This window comes from Ruditapes philippinarum, unplaced genomic scaffold, assembly GCF_026571515.1.
Source record: "Ruditapes philippinarum isolate M1 unplaced genomic scaffold, ASM2657151v2 ctg1155_1_1_1_1, whole genome shotgun sequence".
Lineage (NCBI taxonomy): Eukaryota > Metazoa > Mollusca > Bivalvia > Venerida > Veneridae > Ruditapes > Ruditapes philippinarum.
In genome coordinates this window covers 6,972-27,836 of record NW_026855202.1, presented here as the reverse complement: position 1 = coordinate 27,836, position 20,865 = coordinate 6,972, and the positions used below count along the sequence as shown (strand labels likewise).

At 29.6% G+C, this 20,865-nt stretch overlaps 1 long non-coding RNA gene across 1 annotated transcript; it reads right to left on the bottom strand.

Annotated features, from left to right (window-relative positions):
- Positions 1 to 18,192: 18,192 nt before the first annotated feature.
- LOC132742462 (uncharacterized) lies at positions 18,193 to 19,036 on the bottom strand. Its single transcript, XR_009627433.1, has 2 exons — positions 18,570 to 19,036; positions 18,193 to 18,426 (listed from the first exon to the last, which is right to left on the bottom strand). It is a non-coding gene; the product is annotated as an uncharacterized LOC132742462 (long non-coding RNA).
- Positions 19,037 to 20,865: the final 1,829 nt, after the last annotated feature.

Sequence of the window (20,865 nt, the reverse complement as noted above, 5' to 3'; positions counted from 1 at the left end):
GGTATCTCCAGGAAATGTTATTATACCAGACCTTCATGTAATTACATGCAATTGTTTCATTCTATATTATCCGTGAAGGTAGGGGTGTGGCATGTAACAAGAAAACTTACAAGACACTCTACTTGTTAATACCAGTAGAATGATGTAACTTCACTTGATATTTAATACAGTGCTCTAGATATAAGATTAACTTCACTTGAAATTTAATGTATTACTGAAGATATAAAATTATCAATATGAACGTTCAGTTTTAGATATGATGTTTGATTTAGAGCAGAAGTTTAGTTTCTCATAATATTTGAGCATCACTTTTATCATTTATAATGTCTTGCCTCAAAACCAATGATTTTATATTCTTATAAGATCTTACATAATTATTAAATAGCTTTTTATTTTCTCAGATCTGTAAATATATTTACATAAAACAAGACAAATCAGTGTAACATCATAATGATGGGTGTACCACAACTTGCTGAGAACTGTATTAGTGGATGATGTGGTAGAATCAGTACAGGTGCAAGATACAGTAAGATATATCTCTTAACTTTATCAACTTAAAACATGTTCAAGTATCTCAAATTAAAAAGTACTATTAAAATTACAACAGAACTGAATTGATCCTTAAAATAAATTGCCTCAGGGCTTGACACTTGGTTATACATTAAATTTATGATAAAATAATCAAATCTTAAAATGTTTTCTTGTGAGTGAAATTTGATGGTTATGTTTAAAAAGTTGTTAAAACTTTGTACTTCACTCTAATGAGATCACTAAAAAATAAGAATCGGTTAAGTGTTATGAATGTTTTATCTATATAATTATCTCCTTGTTTTGTAGTTTTTTATTCATTTTTTTAGCTTCAAATAAATAAGAAATGTTGAAAAAATAGGTCCTGTTTCAAAATACTAAAAGCTGATCAATTTTTAGCTCACCTGTCACAAAGTGACAGGGTGAGCTTTTGTGATCGCTTTTCGTCCGGCGTCCGTCCGGCGTCTGTCCGTAAACTTTTACTTTAAATGACATCTCCTCATAAACCACTAAGCCAATTTCATCCAAACTTCACAGGAATGTTCCTTTGGTGGTCACCTTTAAAAATTGTTCAAAGAATTTAATTCCATGCAGAACTCTGGTTGCCATGGCAACCGAAAGAAAAAACTTTAAATATCTTCTTTTAAAAAACCCAAAGAGCTAGAGTTTAGATATTAAGCATGAAACATCTTCTAGTGAGTGTCTACAAAGTTTGTTCAAATAAAAGCCCTGGGGTCAAAATTGGCCCCGCCCCGAGGGTCATTGATTTTCCTTATATGCGTATAGCAAAAACTTAAAAAATCTCCTCTGAAAAAACCCAAATAGCTACAGTTTAGAAATTAAGCATGAAGCATCTTCTAGTGTCTACAAAGTTTGTTCAAATAAAAGCCCTGGGGTCATAACTGGCCCCGCCCCAGGGGTGTCATTGTTTTTAACTATATGTGTTCAGTAAAAACTTAAAAAAATCTTCTTTTAAAAAACCCAATGAGCTAGAGCTTAGATGTTAAGCATGAAACATCTTCTTATTGGTGTCTACCAAATTTGTTCAAATAAAAGCCCTTTGGTTAAAATTGGCCCTGCCGAGGGGGGGGGAGAGGTCATTGTTTTTCATTATATGTGTGTAGTAAAAACTTAACATCATGAAACATTTTCTAATGGGTGTCTTCCAAGTTTGTTCAAATAAAAGCCCTGGGGTTTAAACTGGCCCCGTCCGGGGGCCTATATACAGGTGAGCAACCTCATGGCCATCACGGCCCTCTTATTACATTAAGGAAACAATCTGAATACAAATCACCATTAACATCATTCTTTGGGTTTTACAGTTTTATTAATGAAGTTGAAAGATATTTTCAAAAAAGCCATAAAATTATAAGGTGAATGTCCCTTTGAAAAGTACTTAAGAAGCAATGCATTTTTAATTGTTCTATCATATAAGAATGAAAGTATGTTGGTATTATCTCCCCCAAGCTGTCTGGCTTTCAACTTTTATTAAATACTTGTCTCACTTCTTCTGTTGGTATCTTGATTATGAAAGCATCAGTTTGTGTATCAGTGCTGGATGATAAAAACAGACATAAACTCTCCTTGAATGAAGGTTACAGTTAAATAAATAGTTTATGTTAATACCATTAGTTTTTATTCCAGAAGAACATTACTTTAACCCTACCCTCATTAAATACTTTAACAGTGTCCTGATACTTCTGATTACATTTTGATATATAGAAGTCTTCCTGCTGAGAGGAAAGTGCTGAATGCCTTACTTTTTAACATGTTTATTACATCATTGCAGTAATTATGTAACAATTATAATATAACATATAACATGATTCAATTATAAAGAGTTAAAGATCACCAGCAATATAAAAAAGTACAAAAACTAAAACTTAATATTTGTTGATCTACAATATCCTGAGATAATTAGCAGATTATTGTTAGAGTATATGACTGTACCATAGAAAATGTAATATTGCTTGATTGTGCCATAGAGAATGTAACATATTGCCCAATTGTACCATAGAGAATGTAATATATTGCCCAATTGTACCATAGAGAATGTAATATATTGCCTGATTGTACCATAGAGAATGTAATATATTGCCTGATTGTACATGATAGAGAATGTAATATTGCCTGATTGTACCATAGCGAATGTAATATTGCCTGATTATATCAAAGAGAATGTAATATTGCCTGATTGTACCATAGAGATTGTTCTATTGCCTGATTGTACCATAGAGAATGTAATATTGCCTGATTATACCATAGAGAATGTAATATTGCCTGATTGAACCAAAGAGATTGTTCTATTGCCTGATTGTACCATAGAGAATGTAATATTGCCTGATTATACCATAGAGAATGTAATATTGCCTGATTGAACCAAAGAGATTGTTCTATTGCCTGATTGTACCATAGAGTATGTAATATTGCCTGATTATACCATAGAGAATGTAATATTGCCTGATTGAACCAAAGAGATTGTTCTATTGCCTGATTGTACCATAGAGAATGTAATATTGCCTGATTGCACCATAGAGAATGTAATATTACCTGATTGTACCATAGAGAATGTAATATTGCCTGATTGTACCATAGAGAATGTAATATTGCCTGATTATATCAAAGAGAATGTAATATTGCCTGATTGTACCATAGAGATTGTTCTATTGCCTGATTGTACCATAGAGAATGTTATATTGCCTGATTGCAACATAGAGAATGTAATATTACCTGATTGTACCCTAGAGAATGCACTTTTGCCTGATTGTACCATAGAGAATGTAATATTGCTTAATTGTGCCATAGAGAATGTAACATATTGCCAAATTATACTATAGAGAATGCACTTTTGCCTGATTGTACCATAGAGAATGTAATATTGCCTGATTGTACCATAAAGAATGTAATATTACCCGATTGTACCATAGAGAATGTAAATATATTGCCTCTGATGATGAATACTGCAAAATTATAGCTCTTAATCTTTTAACAAAATCTTACAATTTAGCAACTAGCTCAAATTGCCAATTTTTTTTTCTTTCACAGGCCAATTATATTTTAAGAAGTATTAAGGGTTAAGTGGCTAAAATTTTGTTGACTTGATTGACACATATTAAGCTAAAGGAAAGAGGGTTATATTCTTGACATCTCAAACTTTATTTTATTTCCTTTAGAACAGGGTAACTTCTAAGTACTCAAAATGTTTTTCTTTCATTATGTTCTAAGGTTGACTGACATTACAAAAAGCATTGTTTTTGAAAAACAGTTGTCAAAATTGCAAAACCAAATTCATGCTTAAACAAAACCTATTCTTTCATTAATCTGACAGATTTCCTGACAATGTTTAGTCTCTGAGCATTAAACTATGCTATTATTTACTGTAAAGCAGCCAGTCAGACACTTCAGATCTCATGTTTTGACACAGTGGGGGAATTTGTTCCATTTTTGCAGTCAATGAAATGATTGTAGTAGGCGTATTTTTTACACTCATATAAATGTCAAGATAGGTATTTATGTATGTGTGTTATCATCAGGCATAGGAAGGCTGGAGTGATTGATATGCTATAGGAAACCATGACAAACTTTCACAGGCAATGTCTCACTCATTCATGTGATGCTTACATTCATGTTTCTCATGAGCAAAAAATGAAAATTACATAATGTATCAGTTTACATATACACATGTATAAAATTCATTATAAATCAGCTCAAGAAATATCATATACTGGTACAATGGTTCCATCCAGAATTCTTAGTTATATAAAAATATTACAGCGTGCAGACCAAGGATTCAAAATAAAGTTTTTTTCTGATAGAGCCCATCTGTTTATAAAACTTCAAAGTTTATTTAAAATATATAGAATGTTGCAGTGAATATTCAAGAAATATTCCTTTGAAGATTTCAGCAAGATATAGTTTGTTAAAACTCCATGATAAACAATTTAAGCAGTTTTCTTTATAATAAACATGTGTATTTATTTTAAACAAAATAAATTGTTTCACCTTCAAAGTATTTGTTTAACAAAATAGGGTGATGTTAAATCAGGGATTCCTGAGGTTAAAGTCACTAATTATAACATGTTAAATGCTACAACACTAAAATAAACTCATATAAATCTATATACATTATAATAGCCAGCCTACAGCTGGATGATTCAGTGTCTAAAATCTTAAATTGCTGTAGTTACAATGTACTGTCTCTGTGTGTTATTTTGTAAACATTTAATGGGTTCATGACTGTATACAATCTGGATCATTAAAAAGAAATTTGAAGAGCTAGGTTTAGACAAGGCACACATAAATCCTGTGAAAGTTAATTTCTGTTAGATGGTAGCAGAGGTAGCAAAGATTGATAAAATATAGAACAAAACACTGCATGGTGATCAGGAAACTACGCAACACTACTTTTTCCTAATTCCTTCATTTATTTACACTTATACAGTAAATATCTTCTCACAAATATTTTCATTTTCTTGAAAATAGGACATAACATTTTTAAAACATATATAAAGATCAATTGATAAATTTAGTAACAATATCACTCATTATAAAGTGCAAAATTATCATTCATTTTTCTTGATATCAATGCTATTAGACGTAAAAATTTAAAGATTAATTTTATTTTATCTGGATGAAAATGTAGAGTATTTTGTTTTATAAATCATTCAGTTTAAATTCTTTATATATTTTCTACCATGTTTATTTAACAAATAACAGAAACATCAGAATGCAGATCTCAGAATTGTAACTTGCTTTATCCAGTTATTGTAACATTAATTGTGTACATAATTCTATTTGAAATATAATACTATACCAGGTTACATGTGTTTACAAAATTATACTTGAGATATAATACTATATTCCATACTATGTTCCATTTATGTACAAAATACTTAAAATAATCAGAAATTTTCCTGTTGCAGTGGCAACTGTTTGCATTAAATTGAAACAGGCCAGTTTTTAAGTGATGACATATTTGTTACTACAGCAGCTGATAACTAACCACTTTCCTTTTGATAAAATTCCTTCACATTAACCTGCTCATTCACCTTATTCATTAGTTTATCTCCCTTGTTATCAACAAGAAAAAAACTATTGATATACTCATTTAGATTGCATGGAGACAGATTTGGGAATTGCTGAGTCTAGATGGTAATGTTATAAATTTTGCCAAATAAGAATATTCTTAAGACTGTTATTAGTAGCCAGAAAGCAGTAGATTTTTATAAGTAAGAGCTCCCATAATGATTTATTATGTATGAATGGTCAATATTAGATACATATTTTGACATAGAGCATATTATGCAACCAGTGATGTTTTGTATGATAAATATTATAGGGATTTATTCTCTTCTCACTTTGATGTAAAATCATTGCTGACATTGAGCCATTAATACTATGGAAAGCATGTTTTGATTTCTTTGACCTTTGTTTTCTAAAGCATCTTGTTCCCTGTAAATGAAAATAGTGTCATGTAACACTATTTAAACTTCTTTGGCCCATTTTAACATTGTAATTGGGTGCAAGGTTGTATGGCAATCTCACAAATTTACTGCTAATGTTAGCAATTCTGCAATATAAGCTTGAAATTGATGTAATACAGAGGGCATATTGTTCTGTAGTAGAATGAAAATTGCTATCCTCTTTTATACTTAGCTGCTGAGCCTGCTGTAGTTGATAGCTAATTTACTAGACAAGTAAACCAGAAATCTTCTTATTAAAGTTCACCTGAGTTTGAAATATTTCAAAATATTTTTACCTGGCCTGTGTTCAATTTTCATAAAAGTTATCAAGTACAGTTTGATCTTTTCTAAAAGTCTTGCTTTTTTTATCAGATAATTGAAAATAAGGTTGAAATATAATTATTATTTCTGACAAAACTGAGAGCTTATCATGCTGAAAATCAGTCAAGAATCAGTGAACATTTCAACCTATCCCGCCCTGCAATAAATCAGATAGCCTGTACTGTGAAATCATTCAGAGAATGATGGCATCATCATCATCAACTGTAAACAGGATATACCAGTATGTCAGTATAACTCTAGTTTGATTGAAGGCATAAAAAATTTATTTTTCATAATCTCAAGATCTTACAGTTTTATGTAATTGTTTAATAAATGACTTAAATTAAAATGAGGAAAAATCTACTCAGAAATGTGTTCTATCTTTGACTCAGCTGGAAGAATCTATTAGTACTAGAATTGTTATCAGGAGTTAGACCATTGGTAGAGAAGGAGATAAGGTTTGGGTTAAATGTTAGTTGTTCTGGTATAAATATAACCATTAAGATGTACTAAAACCATTGTAATTGTAACACTCAGTTGACTTAAGTATACAGGTTGTAGGTGGAGATTTAAATTGTAATAAATAAAGGGAAGAAAAGCAATAGTATTTATAAAGAACATAAAATAGACAGGAAAACATCAAGATGATAATCAGCCAATCACCTGTATTAAGTGTATTTTATACTTGTATTATAGTTTTATGTTGTTTTATCAATTTAGACCAGCAAGTAAGAACTTTACAGATGAATATTAGTGATTATCACTAGAAAATGTCTAATTCATATGTGACTGCATTAAATTCTGTACATAATAGCAAAAGGCACAACTTACTTTTAATATATAAATTAATTATGCAATTTACTATAAAATACATGTATACAGATACAAAATATCTACTGTATCACTCAGCATAGCTGCTGAATTGTACTTGCTTAATTTTACAAAATATATTTTAATTTCAAGTGCTTGAACATGTTCAAAGTTGATAGTGTTTATGATTGGTTTAAGTTCTTCTAACACCTGAACTACTTGACATCATATTTAACCATTTTGTCTGTTTATATCACTTTTAATGAAATTTTGGGAAAAGTCAGGTTTTCTATCATTTAGCAAGATATTCCTGACAAATAACAATTTAGCTATAAAATTGTAACCTATCGGAAAATGATGTTATTATTACAGCATAATGTTGTATCATCTTAAAACATGATTGTGTTCAAAGTAGACTTGATAAGATAGAGATGTTGGTTTACAAATTGACTGGCATTTTAAGCTCTGGTAGCCAATGCAATTTTACCACAGCTTTCAAATAAGTAGAGCCTGAAATTTCAATTTTGATATATGTTGGGGGACCTTTTAAGTTGCCATTTTATAATTTTTTGTATGATTTGTTAAAGACAATTTGAAATGTTCTGTCAATATAGGATGTATATATATGATGAGAGAGGAAGTTTTAATATTGTCTTGATATGATGATTGATGGCAATTGTCCAATTATTATGATAACAAGTTGAAGTAGTGTCTTTCTTTGCCAACACCACAGTTTGCCAATATATCAAGATGATAAAGTTACAGACAAACACATCAACAAAAAGAAAACAAATTTCATGTTTCCTTTTGTTTCATGTGTGAGTAAAAATAAAGCAAGGGCATACTTTATTTGGCTTATCTCCCAAATCAATGTTTAATAGTGGTGCTGCTATCAAGTTCATCATCTAAAGACTCTCAGCAAGCTGGGCTATAAGAATGGAATAAATAATATACAATGTACCCAGGCTACTGGTCTCAGTAATTGAAGTTTATACATATGGAATGTGTACTGTGGGTTCTGACGATGATGTACTGGTTATATTATGTCAAATGTCACATATTAGCATGTCTCCCCTTCCTTATAATCACCTTCCCCTCAACCCAACCCAAACAAAGGTACAAAAGTGTAAAATGAGCAAGACCAGAAAAAACTCTGACAAGCAAAGTAAAGTTATATCTGTCAATTAGACAAATTGGTTTGGAACATGAAAGTGCCTTCTATATTCATTCTTAAAATAGCTGTAGAATTAGTATATAAAACCACAGCATAAAGTACACCAGGATATGATATGGAACACCAATATATTATGACTAATATGAATAGAATGATGCAGAATTATTGCATACTACTACAAAGATTGATTGTAGCCAATGAAAACAGCTACCCAGCCCCGGCTAAAATCATCACATTTGAATTTTTTACATAGATCATAGGACAATGAATACAGCTACCACCTGGCTTATCTCAACATTGAAGTTTTTAAAGGAGGTCCACTGAGGTCAAAAGCCTTAAATCATCAAATTTGAAATTTTTACATAGATCAAGTGAAGCACATAAAATGTAAAAATCTGCAAAGGATAATAAAGAAATATATTCAGAATAAAATCGAAAATCAATAGTGCAATTCTCTATTTGGCTCAATTTATGTTGCAACGCTTTTCATTTTGTGGTCATTTTGCAATTTGCTTACAGGTTATTGGTTCAGACCTACATCAAATAGTACACACAAATTCTGGTAAAAAATTTCTAGGCCCGTCTTGTCAAAAAACTTCAGTGGAGCCCCCTTTGAAGTTCCATGTTTTATATACCATATAGCATATAGTAAGACTATTTTCATTGATATGTGTATATAGAAGTAACCACAGATGGTGGGAAGCATCCACTTAGCCAGATTGTACAGGACTTGTTAACATCTGACTCTTGTGGCGTAAATGTCACTTATTTGTTAACACAACTAATTTGAAATTGTTATAACTATGGGAAGTAGAAATTCTTTCAAATATATTTTTTTTTCAAATAGATAATTCTGAGTATACTAAAGCTTTTAAAGTTATTATAAATGCTTTAACAACTCTTTTGTATCAGCTCAATGAATGCAAACAATGCATTACAATAAGGTTCACACTGTGGTCAACCATTTATACATAAATTATATAATCGTATATGCTTGCATTTCACTTGTTATTTAGTCACTGAACAACGTATTTTGAAAGTATATTGACCATCAGTTTCTGCAACATGACTGTATACATTTGATTTTTTTTTCTAAAAAATAAAGTGTAATTTTTATCTCAATTTTATATATAATGTTTAAATTACTATAATAGCTCTTTGTGGTTTACTTACAATGATGCTATTTGTGAAACTATTTATCCAGAGTTATTTGTTGAGACAGAAATGTTCAAAAATGATTATATGTGAAGGGATAGAGAGAATTAAGTCTGTCAGTGTATGGAAACATTGTCTTGATTTACTGATTAAATGTCAATGTTAGACTTTTTTATGTCTATATTAGTTTCCTTATTATTATGTTAGATTGGATCATTATTAATGATAGTATAATTTTCATTGTGTCATGAATTACTGTTACTCACCATGGTTTCAGAGGTTTAAGTATATTATAGACACTTTACTTAATTGTTGATGTTATGCAGAATGATAGTCTTTAAAGATACATGCAATCATAGAGAATGTACGGTCATGTTTTTGGTGATTTTACAAACTTCTTATAAATTGTTGATAAAATCAAAGATTTGATAAATGTATATATCAAACAAGTTAATGCAGTCAAAAAATAGCCAACAAAAAGCAACATTTACAGGAAAAGTGACAATGATTAATGATGAAAACACCGTTTTGGGAGTCAACTTGTAGTGGTAAATAATTTTGATTTTTTTTTTCTGAATTATAAAAAAATATTATACCTGTACTCTTTTTTTTTTTTTTTTTTCACAAACTAACATAAATAAATAAATTCTGAGAAATTCGGTTATCTTATAGTTGACCAAAAAACAGTGTGAAATTTGATTTAATGTCATGATAACACAGTAAAAACAGAGACAGTTATATATACTTGTATGTATTCACATTTACATTTGGTGAGATTTTCATCAAAATATCTCATATGAAAAATTAGTCATAGTTGTATGTGATATTGCTAAAAAACAACAACCATTAACTAAAGATAAGAACAAGAAACACACAAGATTTTCTTGTTAAGATCAGAGACTGATTTGTGAATTACAATCATGTTCCACTTGATACATAGCTAGGTGAAGAAAACCAGTTATTCATTACCAGCAGTTCTAGTCAATGTTTTCTATTAGTCTAGCCAAACTCTGTCTTTAAAGAAGTAAAAAACATATCATTTAGATTGAGGAAATCATTTATATAAAACTATCAATTATTTTGATATGTTTATATACAAAGTTAATAGCAAGGTTTGGACCAGATTCAAGATCTTCAAAGTGTACTAGTTTCGGTAAGTAATTGACTAGAATTGTTGTTCTTATATTTGAAGCTTTGTGAATGACTTAGATTGTGAGGTAATGAAACCTAGAAATCACCAATTGAGTATTGAAGTAACTGTAACTGAGTTGAAGTAATTAACACAGAAGCAGGTTGATAATACTTGATATGACCTTAAATGTCAACACAGTCTGACCTGACTTATTATTATTATTTTGAAGAAATAAGCCAACATTTGTGAAACTTGGTAGTATGTTGTTGCCCCTAAAACATGCATGACCCCTATTATTTTTGAGATCATTAAGTCAAAAGTCACAGTATTCTATCTCAATTATTGTTACCCCACCCTATAGGAATGTTTATTTAGTAGCCTTTGTAACTAATGTTCTAGTTATGCAAGAGTGTTCATCTATATGTGCTCAACCTGATATGTAGAGTATATGTTGTGATTTATTGGATTTTATTGAATTGAAAAGAGTATAAATGTCATTAAAAATTGCCATATTCCTCAATTACAAGTTGATTTCTAAGCTTAATAAGCTTTTATGTAAAAAATAAAACTCAGGCTTAATAGCTGATTTTAGTGTGGCAATGTTTTTATAATCTACAAAAGGAATATCATTCAAAAATTATAATAATCCTACATAATGGGTAAATTCTATTATTTATTGGCCATCAAACAAACTTGAACTTTTTTAACTTGCATGGTTTATTAATCATTCCTTTTTAAATTATTACAGATATTGTTACCTATCAAAATGTATTCTTACACAGGACAAAAGTAGGTTAGATTTTTTTTTCACAAAATTTACAAATCTGTAAAGACTCCATCATAGTTGGAACTGTTTGATAAGAGAGGATGTTAGCAATTTTCTGATCAGAAATCAATGGCATTTATCCAATGTTCTCTAATTAATGTGATAATACCAGTTGTAAAACTGTCTCTTGACTTTGTTCAACCTTGCCAGCTTATCAAGATAATAATGTCACATATCAGGATAATAATGTTACATATCACTAATTTCTTGTTACAGACATAAGCAACATGATGTTGCTTGTTGCTTATATTTTGTTCAGGATTGTATCACATGGATAGGTCTATGGTGATTTAGTGTTTATTGAGATTTTCCAGTAAAATGCTATGGTCATTTAGTGTTTATAGAGATTTTCCAGTAAAATGCTATGGTCATTTAGTGTTTATTGAGATTTTCCAGTAAAATGCTATGGTCATTTATTGTTTATTGAGATTTTCCAGTAAAATGCAATGGTCATTTATTGTTTATTGAGATTTTCAAGTAAAATGATATGGTCATTTAGTGTTTATGTAGATTTTCCAATAAAATGCTATGGTCATGTAGTGTTTAGAGCGGTTTTCTTTTAAAATATTGCTATGGTCATTTAATGTTTATTGCGATTTTCCAGTAAAATGCTATGGTCATTTATTGTTTATTGAGATTTTTCAGTAAAATGCTATGGTCATTTATTGTTTATTGAGATTTTCCAGTAAAATGCTATGGTCATTTAGTGTTTATTGAGATTTTCCAGTAAAATGCTATGGTCATTTAGTGTTTATAGAGATTTTCCAGTAAAATGCTATGGTCATTTATTGTTTATTGAGATTTTCCAGTAAAATGCAATGGTCATTTATTGTTTATTGAGATTTTCAAGTAAAATGATATGGTCATTTAGTGTTTATGTAGATTTTCCAATAAAATGCTATGGTCATGTAGTGTTTAGAGCGGTTTTCTTTTAAAATATTGCCATCATTTAGTGTTTATGGAACATTTCCAAAATGTAGTTTTTATTGAGCTTTATAACTGATTTTAGGTGGACTTCGGATATTCATAATCGGTTAAACCTCCTTAAGTTAGCAGGATAACCCTTTTACGCAGAAGAAAATGTTTAATATCACTAGCAGCAAGGATTTGAATGCACAATAGTGAACTAGGCAAGTGGTGACACCATAGAGGTCCTTATTACCCAGATTTCCTAGAAATCAGACTGTTTTTATGTAAGCTATTAAGGGTTCTGAAACCAATAACAGTATGTATTATGTTTGTTTATGAGACATTCACAGTAAACAATAAACTGTTTACCCTGCTTTAAGTCTGATATTATAGTTCATTTCTTAACCAACAAGCAACCAGATAGTTTAGAACTTTTCATTGACACAGCAACAAAAGCAAACAAAAACTATATCTTCTAGCATGGCAATTATGTAACAGATTAATGATTCAATATAATCCTCACAATACTTTCTCTCCACATTTTTTGTTGATATATTTGAGACCACCTGGATTATCATAATCTCTTTGTACAGAATCATACAAACTGGAGCACAAAGAATGCTTTGAAATCTTCTTCATGCACAAGGTAATAACATAAATGTTTTTTTAAGCTATCAAAATAATGAAGTAAGAGAAATATGTGTAGAGTTAAGCATCAAAGCTTGGAAGGTATGATAAATTTGTACAACATTTGTTGAAATATCTGTTACTGAGTGCAAGTCTTGGTATTACCATGCTAATGATATTTGTAAAAGTTATTTTGAGAAAAAAAAACTGTAACATAGATGTTTTGATATAAGTTTTTACATAGTATATTGATGGAGCAAATATCAGAGTTTTTATGATTATGAGTTTGGTTTAAGAATGGTAAATACAATTGTATAAATTGTTTGAATAAGTTTTGTTGTGTAATAGACTTGTATTGCTCTGAATGAGGAACTATCAAAAAGAAATTCAGCATTCTTGCTTAGACCTCACAGTGCCTGCTGCTATCTTGACTAGTATGATGGTGTTATACAGGAAAGCTAGTATCTCTCTGATTGCTTTGTCAAAATCAGTTACTTGCCTTAAATTGTCCATGAATATTTAAAGGTGTCTATGCAAACAGGCAAACCAAAAGAACAATGTTTTGCTGTTATTTATTATGTTGTAAGCAAAACAGCTTGCATCATGAAAGAAATAAGCAGTAAGCTATGTTGTTTTATTAGGTGATATTGTATACAATGTCATGTAACTTTGCACTAAGCTTTCAGATTTAGTGATCTGTCATCTATAACTATAATAATAACTCTTATAAACTCTATAACTCTTATAACTCTTGTTTTTTACTTGAATTGCAAAGAATCATATTCCCTACTCTTTTTGTCCATTATATTTCTTCATAAATTGTTTCTGTTAAATAATTTTGTAGAATGATTATTATATACATTTTATTTACATCCAAGTATTAAAGCTTTAAACATTTGCTGACTTTCCATACACAAACATGTATTGATTCTATGTGAGCTGCAGTTACAGAATATATTTTTTATATATATTTTCCAAAAATAATAGTTACAGAAATATTCCAACATGAATTCCTTTTCATTTCATGGGAACAAATTCCATGTCAAAGTGAATGGAAACTATGTTTAATTAACAGTCGACAATAAAAATGTTTGTAATGACATTTAACTGGGATAATTAGTGTAAAAACTGGTGTTTATGTCACAGGAATTGTTGTTAATGAGGAATACAAATTACAAAGGCATACTATCACAGACAGGTTTTATAGACATCTCAGTTAATTGTTGGGTGAGTGCATGATATAAAATACCAGGCTTCAAATTACTACTGTCTGGGAATATAAAAGAAACATATTGTATCAAATCTGTCAAGTTGCATTGGGAAAATATTGACATAGTTTGACTAATGAAAATGTTGAGAAAACTATGTTTGGATCTCACAAATAAATCCTGTCATAAGATTGTATTAGAGGTAACAAAGATTGATGAGAAAATATACAACAAAACACAGCACGTAATCAGGATCTACTCAACACTGTTTTATCATAATTCCTTTGCAGATTTACACTGTACATATCTTTCCTGAACTAATTACTACAAAAACATAGTCTTTGAAAAAAATGGAAGGAAAATACAAAAACCATGGAAATAAATTAATCATGTGTGAGAAATTCGGTTATCAGACCACTTAAGTAGAGCAGTGTAAATTAATGATTTATTTTCAAGTTATAGTAAAGGTAGTTTGATGTTTTGTTGGGAGTTTTTTTATAGTTTTTTACAGCACAAATATTTAGAACATATTCTATTTTTGTGTGAAAACCCTGTGAATTAGTTACTGGTCTGATTGAAGTATTTTAAACATATATATTATGTTAATTATGGTCATAAAAGAACAATTTATAGTAAAATTAGGTAGAATTTAGAAACTTGATACTTTTTGTATTTTCTGTATTATAAATGTATATAAAGTTAATGAAGACATTGGACTTCATCCCAAATCTATAGACATGTTTGTTCTGATTTTCCAAGTAACAACATACTTTTTTTTTATTTCACATATTTATCTACATATCTAGTGATAATTTTCACCAGCATGAAGGGTTATCGAAATTTGTTTGCCAGTTTCCGGATTTTCAGTGATGACATATTGGTTACTACAGCAGCTGCCTACTTTTGATAAAATTCCTTCACATTAACCTGCTTGTGCACCTCATTCATTAGTTTATCTCCCTTGTTATCAACAAGAAAAACTTTAGATATACTTGTTAAGATAACAGACATATTTGTGAATTACAACTTCCACATGATAGGGTGTGTCATGGTCAGTGAAGAAACAATTATTGATTTAAGTTAGTTATATTTAATGGTATATATTTGCATTGCCAAGTTCTTTCTCTGCACCATTTTATTTTCATGTGAAGATATTAAAGGTATTACTTGTTGATTTAGTTGAGCATAAATGGACTTGTCCATGCAGCTTGCATTATTGGAACTGTCCATTTTGGTACTATCAAATGAAAAATATTCTTAATTCTAGAAATATTGAAAACCAAACAATAATATACATGTATTGTAAAATTGTGCAATAAAATGCCTGCGTGACCTTTTGATAGAATCTATTATTGCCAAATTTCATACAACAGAAACTGTTCTACTTCAAAGAAAACAAGTACAATTCACCTTCATCATAATTGTATAAATTTTACAGCAGCCGTACAAATTTATTCTTGTTTGCAAATTAAATGTTAGCTATACTTTTAGACTTTTTTATCTTCCTGGAATTTTTACATAGAGTTCTGGTAATCCATTCATACACATGTAATCAGCAAGCTTCCATCAGGATAAGATGAGATTGCTATGGAAAATCCAGTATTAGTATTTCCTTTAAGTCTTGCCTGTTCTAGAAAGAAGAGAGAAGCTGAAGTTTGAGTGAAAACTTGTAATATTGGACTAAAGCTTTGTGCAAAAATAGTTTAATGCATGAAATATTTCATTCATTGCATGCTTCTTTGAAGTTAAATTAGAAATTTAGATTTCCACAACCTTCATAAATTAATGTTTTATGATATAAAAGTCTAATGTTTATGCATACAAATATGTTGTAATCATATGCCTTAATGCCATTCAAAATGTTTAATCAACTTACAAATCATTTTGCCATTGAAAATTGTATTGAGTTTCAATTTAGCTTTAGCTAATTAGACTATAGTTGCACAATTTTAGAATAATATAATCCTGGAACCAGAGACCATAATTTAACTTAAATGATTATGTCTTTCTCAATTTACTTAATAGTGTACACATTATGTGTCATTTATCAAAAAATTTACTTAGTAGATTCCAAATATGTCTTTATACATTATGTGTAATTTATTATAAAATCTTTGTTTGTTTCTTGTATCTGACTATCTATAAACATCTATAAATGAGCCACACCATGACAAAACGAACATAGTGCGTTTTTGACCAGCATGGATCCAGACAGGCCTGCACAGTCTGATCAGGATCCATGCTGTTCGCTTACAAACCCTATTACAAGTAGTAAAACTGATAGCGAGCAGCATGGATCCTGGCCAGACTGCACGGATGCACATGCTGGTCGCAAACGCACTATGTTCGTTTTTGTCATGGCGTGGCTCAATTTAATATTATTTATTGTAAATCTTATCTTGTAGGCATTAATTACTTCAGTCATGCAGAACTATGTATAAAAGTGTCTAGAAACATAGATACATATTAACTTAATGGAAGTCAACATTTAAAGTCACATAATTTATGCTAAAAGGATTTTCAGAAGTAGATTTAAATGTTTCTATTATGTATTACTATAACTACTAAAACATAAGGTATTGACAGCTCAGCATTTGTCATCTTGATGGAAACATCAGTTACAAGTCAGTTTGAAATAATTTATTTTACTTGCTCTAGCAAAAAAACAACAACAAACAATTTGTTTTAGAACAGAACAGTTATAGAACAAAACCTGAATAATTAAACAGTCATATGATAACTTGTAATGTTTTCATTCATAAAAATCTATTGCATAACGTTGGTTAATTTTCATTTTATATCCAGGAAGGGTGTTGCTTCAAATTTGTTTTAACAAGCATATTAATTGGTATATTATGAGTAGGAGATACTTAATGGCAAGTAGTTGCATTGAAACCCATTACTGTAATTGAAATAGCAGGGTAATTAATATCCCAATATCCAGCTAATTTACTGTAAATTTCAACTCTAAATTTCTTGTACACATGCCAAGATGTTTGAAGTATCAGACATGAACTGAACCTGTAGTACTGGTGCAGTATATTTGCTATACAGTTTGTTTATTTTTTATTTTCAATTTATAGTATGCATTACTGAAAAAAAAAACATTTAAGCTATGAAATATAGAGATGAAAATCTCTCATAGAATTGTATATCTGACAATGCTATATTATTTTATTATATAAAAAGTGTTGGTATTTTATTATGTGAATCTCTAACTTTAATGGGTTATTTCTTTAATGGGTTATTTAAGTAACATGAGGAGTTGGTACAAAAAATAGTTGTGATCATTAAAAGGTGTTTAATCAGATCAGAAACACATAAAATACCTACAGGTACACTGCTCTTGTTTTTCATCCTTGTAAAATATACATTGACAACAAAAAATTGTTTGTTTCAAAACAGGACAAAATACTTTAAAGGAAGATAATTAAAATAGTTTTAAAGTTTTTAACATAGTTTTTTGGTGACTTTTTTCTTGATAACATGATGATGATGATGTTCCTGCACGAAATGTGAATAGGAAAACTTGTGTGTTTTTAGTTCGTTTTGATTATAGGTATCTTTTGCTTTAACTTTTAAAAAGGTTTCATTTTAACAACCCACTTTTTTCAATCCCAAAAAATTCCTTCCCCTTTTAAAAAGAAAGAATCCGGGGTTTGAAAAATTTCTATACTTTAATTTCAAAATTACTGAAGGCTCCCAAAAATTAATTAAGAAAAATAAAAACCACATGGGATGTTACCCAGAAAGCTTTAATTTTTACCTTTTTCCCAATTTTTTTTGAGCAAATTTTCCCTATTTGATTAAAAACGGGCCTAAGCCTTTTGCCCGGGTTTTTCCCCTAAATTTACACATTTAAAAAAAAAAGGGAAAATTTTTAAAGGGGAAATATAACAAGTAAAGTTGGGGGGTTTAAAAGGGATTAACTAAAAGGGTTTATAATATATTTTATATACAGATAACACAAACCTGAAGTAGAAAAAACAAAAGGATATTCCCCCTTTAATACGGGCTTAGACCCAAATCTTTTTTTTTAAAATTTTGCTATCAAACACGCAGCTGGCGTTACCGTCTTTAAATTCTTAATTCAAATTAATGATGTTTTCTTCTCTTAAAGTTATGTTCTTCTTCCTTAGTAAGTTTCAAACTTTAAAAAGTAGACATATATTTACAAAGTTCTTGTTATCATAATTGAGATGTCTATCTCCAAGCAATTATGTAATTGTCTTTTAATGTTACACCCAATATCAAGTACTATCAAGTGAAAGTCCCTAGACGAGATTCTTTGATATTAGAGACGTATTTCAAAATTTGATTTTTAAGTAAGGAAAAAAAATTAACTTTTGATCCGGCAAACAATATTTTTAAAAAAACAACATAAAATATATATTTGAAAAATATACAAATTGTCTACTATATTGTTAAGCGCGATTCCTCAAAATCCTTTTTCTGAATGATTATTTGAATGTAAGTATATAATTTTATTCCTGTGACATTTTGAAATCTCTACAACAATCCTTTAAATGTATTCTATTCTCTGGAATGTTACATGGAGAATTTTAATCACATAATGTCATGTCCACACTTCCATGTACGTCATTAAATATCCAGATTTTTATTTCCTTTGCCAAGAACTTTTAACTCTGCAACTGACTTATCAGGGAACTGCAGACTTGAGCCTATCAGTAGCACAGACTGTTGATAACCGAGGAGATGTGTTTAGTCTCAGATTTATCAAAATCATGCAGTTTATCAAATTTAAAAGAAAAAATTTCTTATCTAAAATTTTGATTACTTTTATTTTTTGTATATATATTATTTTAGATTAAATCTGTTTTTATATTTCCTCCTCCAGTTTAAATAACCAGTTATATATTTCTTTCAAAAATATTTAAAATTTGAATAATTATTGACCTTTAATTTTTTGATAATTCATTCAATGTTTTTCTATCCAGAAAAAAAATAAAAAAGTGAGGTTTTTAAGTTGTATTTCCAAAAAGCCTTTTAAATCCAAAATGGAATCAATTTTCACAGCAGAGTATATATGGTGTATATCCCAAGTGTCAATATCTATACAAAATTATTGTAATAAATTCCCAAATGCCAAAAACTGTAAGATATCTTGTTTTATTTTGATCGGCAGCCAGAATTAATTCACAATGAAATTTGTTATGGTATATGGGGTCATTAATCAAGGGTTGTATGGTAATTTAAACTGTACTGCTTCCCCGCACTTTTTGTTATCTAATCTCTGGATTGGTAAAGTTTTCCCACCCAGTTTTCATATAAACCCACCAAAAATTGGGATTTCTCCCACCCCTATTGTTTGGATGTTCCATCAACAGTCCTGAGTGGTTTATGAATTGATAAAACTTTATCTCCTGTATTAAACCAACTTAAAAAAAACGGGCTAATTTTTCCACCCATCTTTAAAACCCCTCAAAATTAAAAGTTTTCACCCCCTTTAAACCCAAAAAACACATTTTTAATATATATCATTAATCTGGGTTTTAAAAAACCCCACTAATTTCTTCCAAAATTAGAAAACAGTTTTTTGGGTTTAATTTATTTTCACAAAAATAAAAAAAAAAATTTAGACAATAAAATTTCAAAATTTCCCTGATTTTATTCATTAGGTTTAAAAAGCTTCATTACAATAAAAAAGGGTAGGGTTTAAAGGTTTACTATTCTTCCTTTTCAAGGGGGTGGGGAAGTGTTTATTTAATTTTAAAAAAGCTTTTGTTGATTTTTCCCCCCAGGTAAGAGGGAAAGGAAGTTTTGTGTGTTTTACAAGCAGATGATATTTTCGGGGGACTAACATTTATCTTGGAAAACATCTGACTAGACTAAAGGCTTTTAGTTCACTATCTTTTATTGGATTATCTATGTTCTTTTAAATTGCCTTGTTTTTATATTCCTTTCCAAAGATTTAATGTCTGCTTTTAAACAACGTTGATTTTATTCTGTATAGAACTTAGATTTTTATATCCTAACTACACACAACAAGGTGGGTATGTAAGAAAAATGCTTGCTTATTCTTGATGTAATGTGAGAGAATTACGGGGTGGTAACTAAAATTTTATTCCACAATGAGGTTATCTGAATTTCAAAACAAGATTTTTACATGCTCATTTAAAATATTTTTTCTTCATCATCCTGCTTATTGTATTTAACACTCAGTGTTAATGTTTTTAAATTTATTGGTTAGAAATAAAAATTTTAAAAGGTTAAAAGTGTCCCAACAAAGGGCCAATATGATAAATATTTTAATATTTATTAATGTTTCTTTACAAATAGCCATTTAGGTGAAAAAGTTATGGTTTAGTACACCCAATATAAATGCTAGTTAAGGTTAACGGGCACAAGGAGAATGCAGTTAAGATTAACTGGCATAAGGTAAATACAAATTAAATTTAATATTTCAAAGTAAAATTCAAAATGGTTAATATGAAAATGGATACAGGGTTTAAATTAGGCTCATTTTGAAATAGTAAAGTACCAATTATTTCGGTTAAAAGGAGAACTAAATCCATGATAGAAATTGTTTGTGGCAGAAATAAGTAACAGTTATACGCATATATTATATAGCAGTTAAATAATATACGTCACAGAAAGGGAAAAAAAGTTTGTGATAAGTTAAAGGTTTTCTGGCATAATAGTGATGGGTTAGAGACCAAAATAAAATTTATAAAAGACTTCTGTAGCAGGAC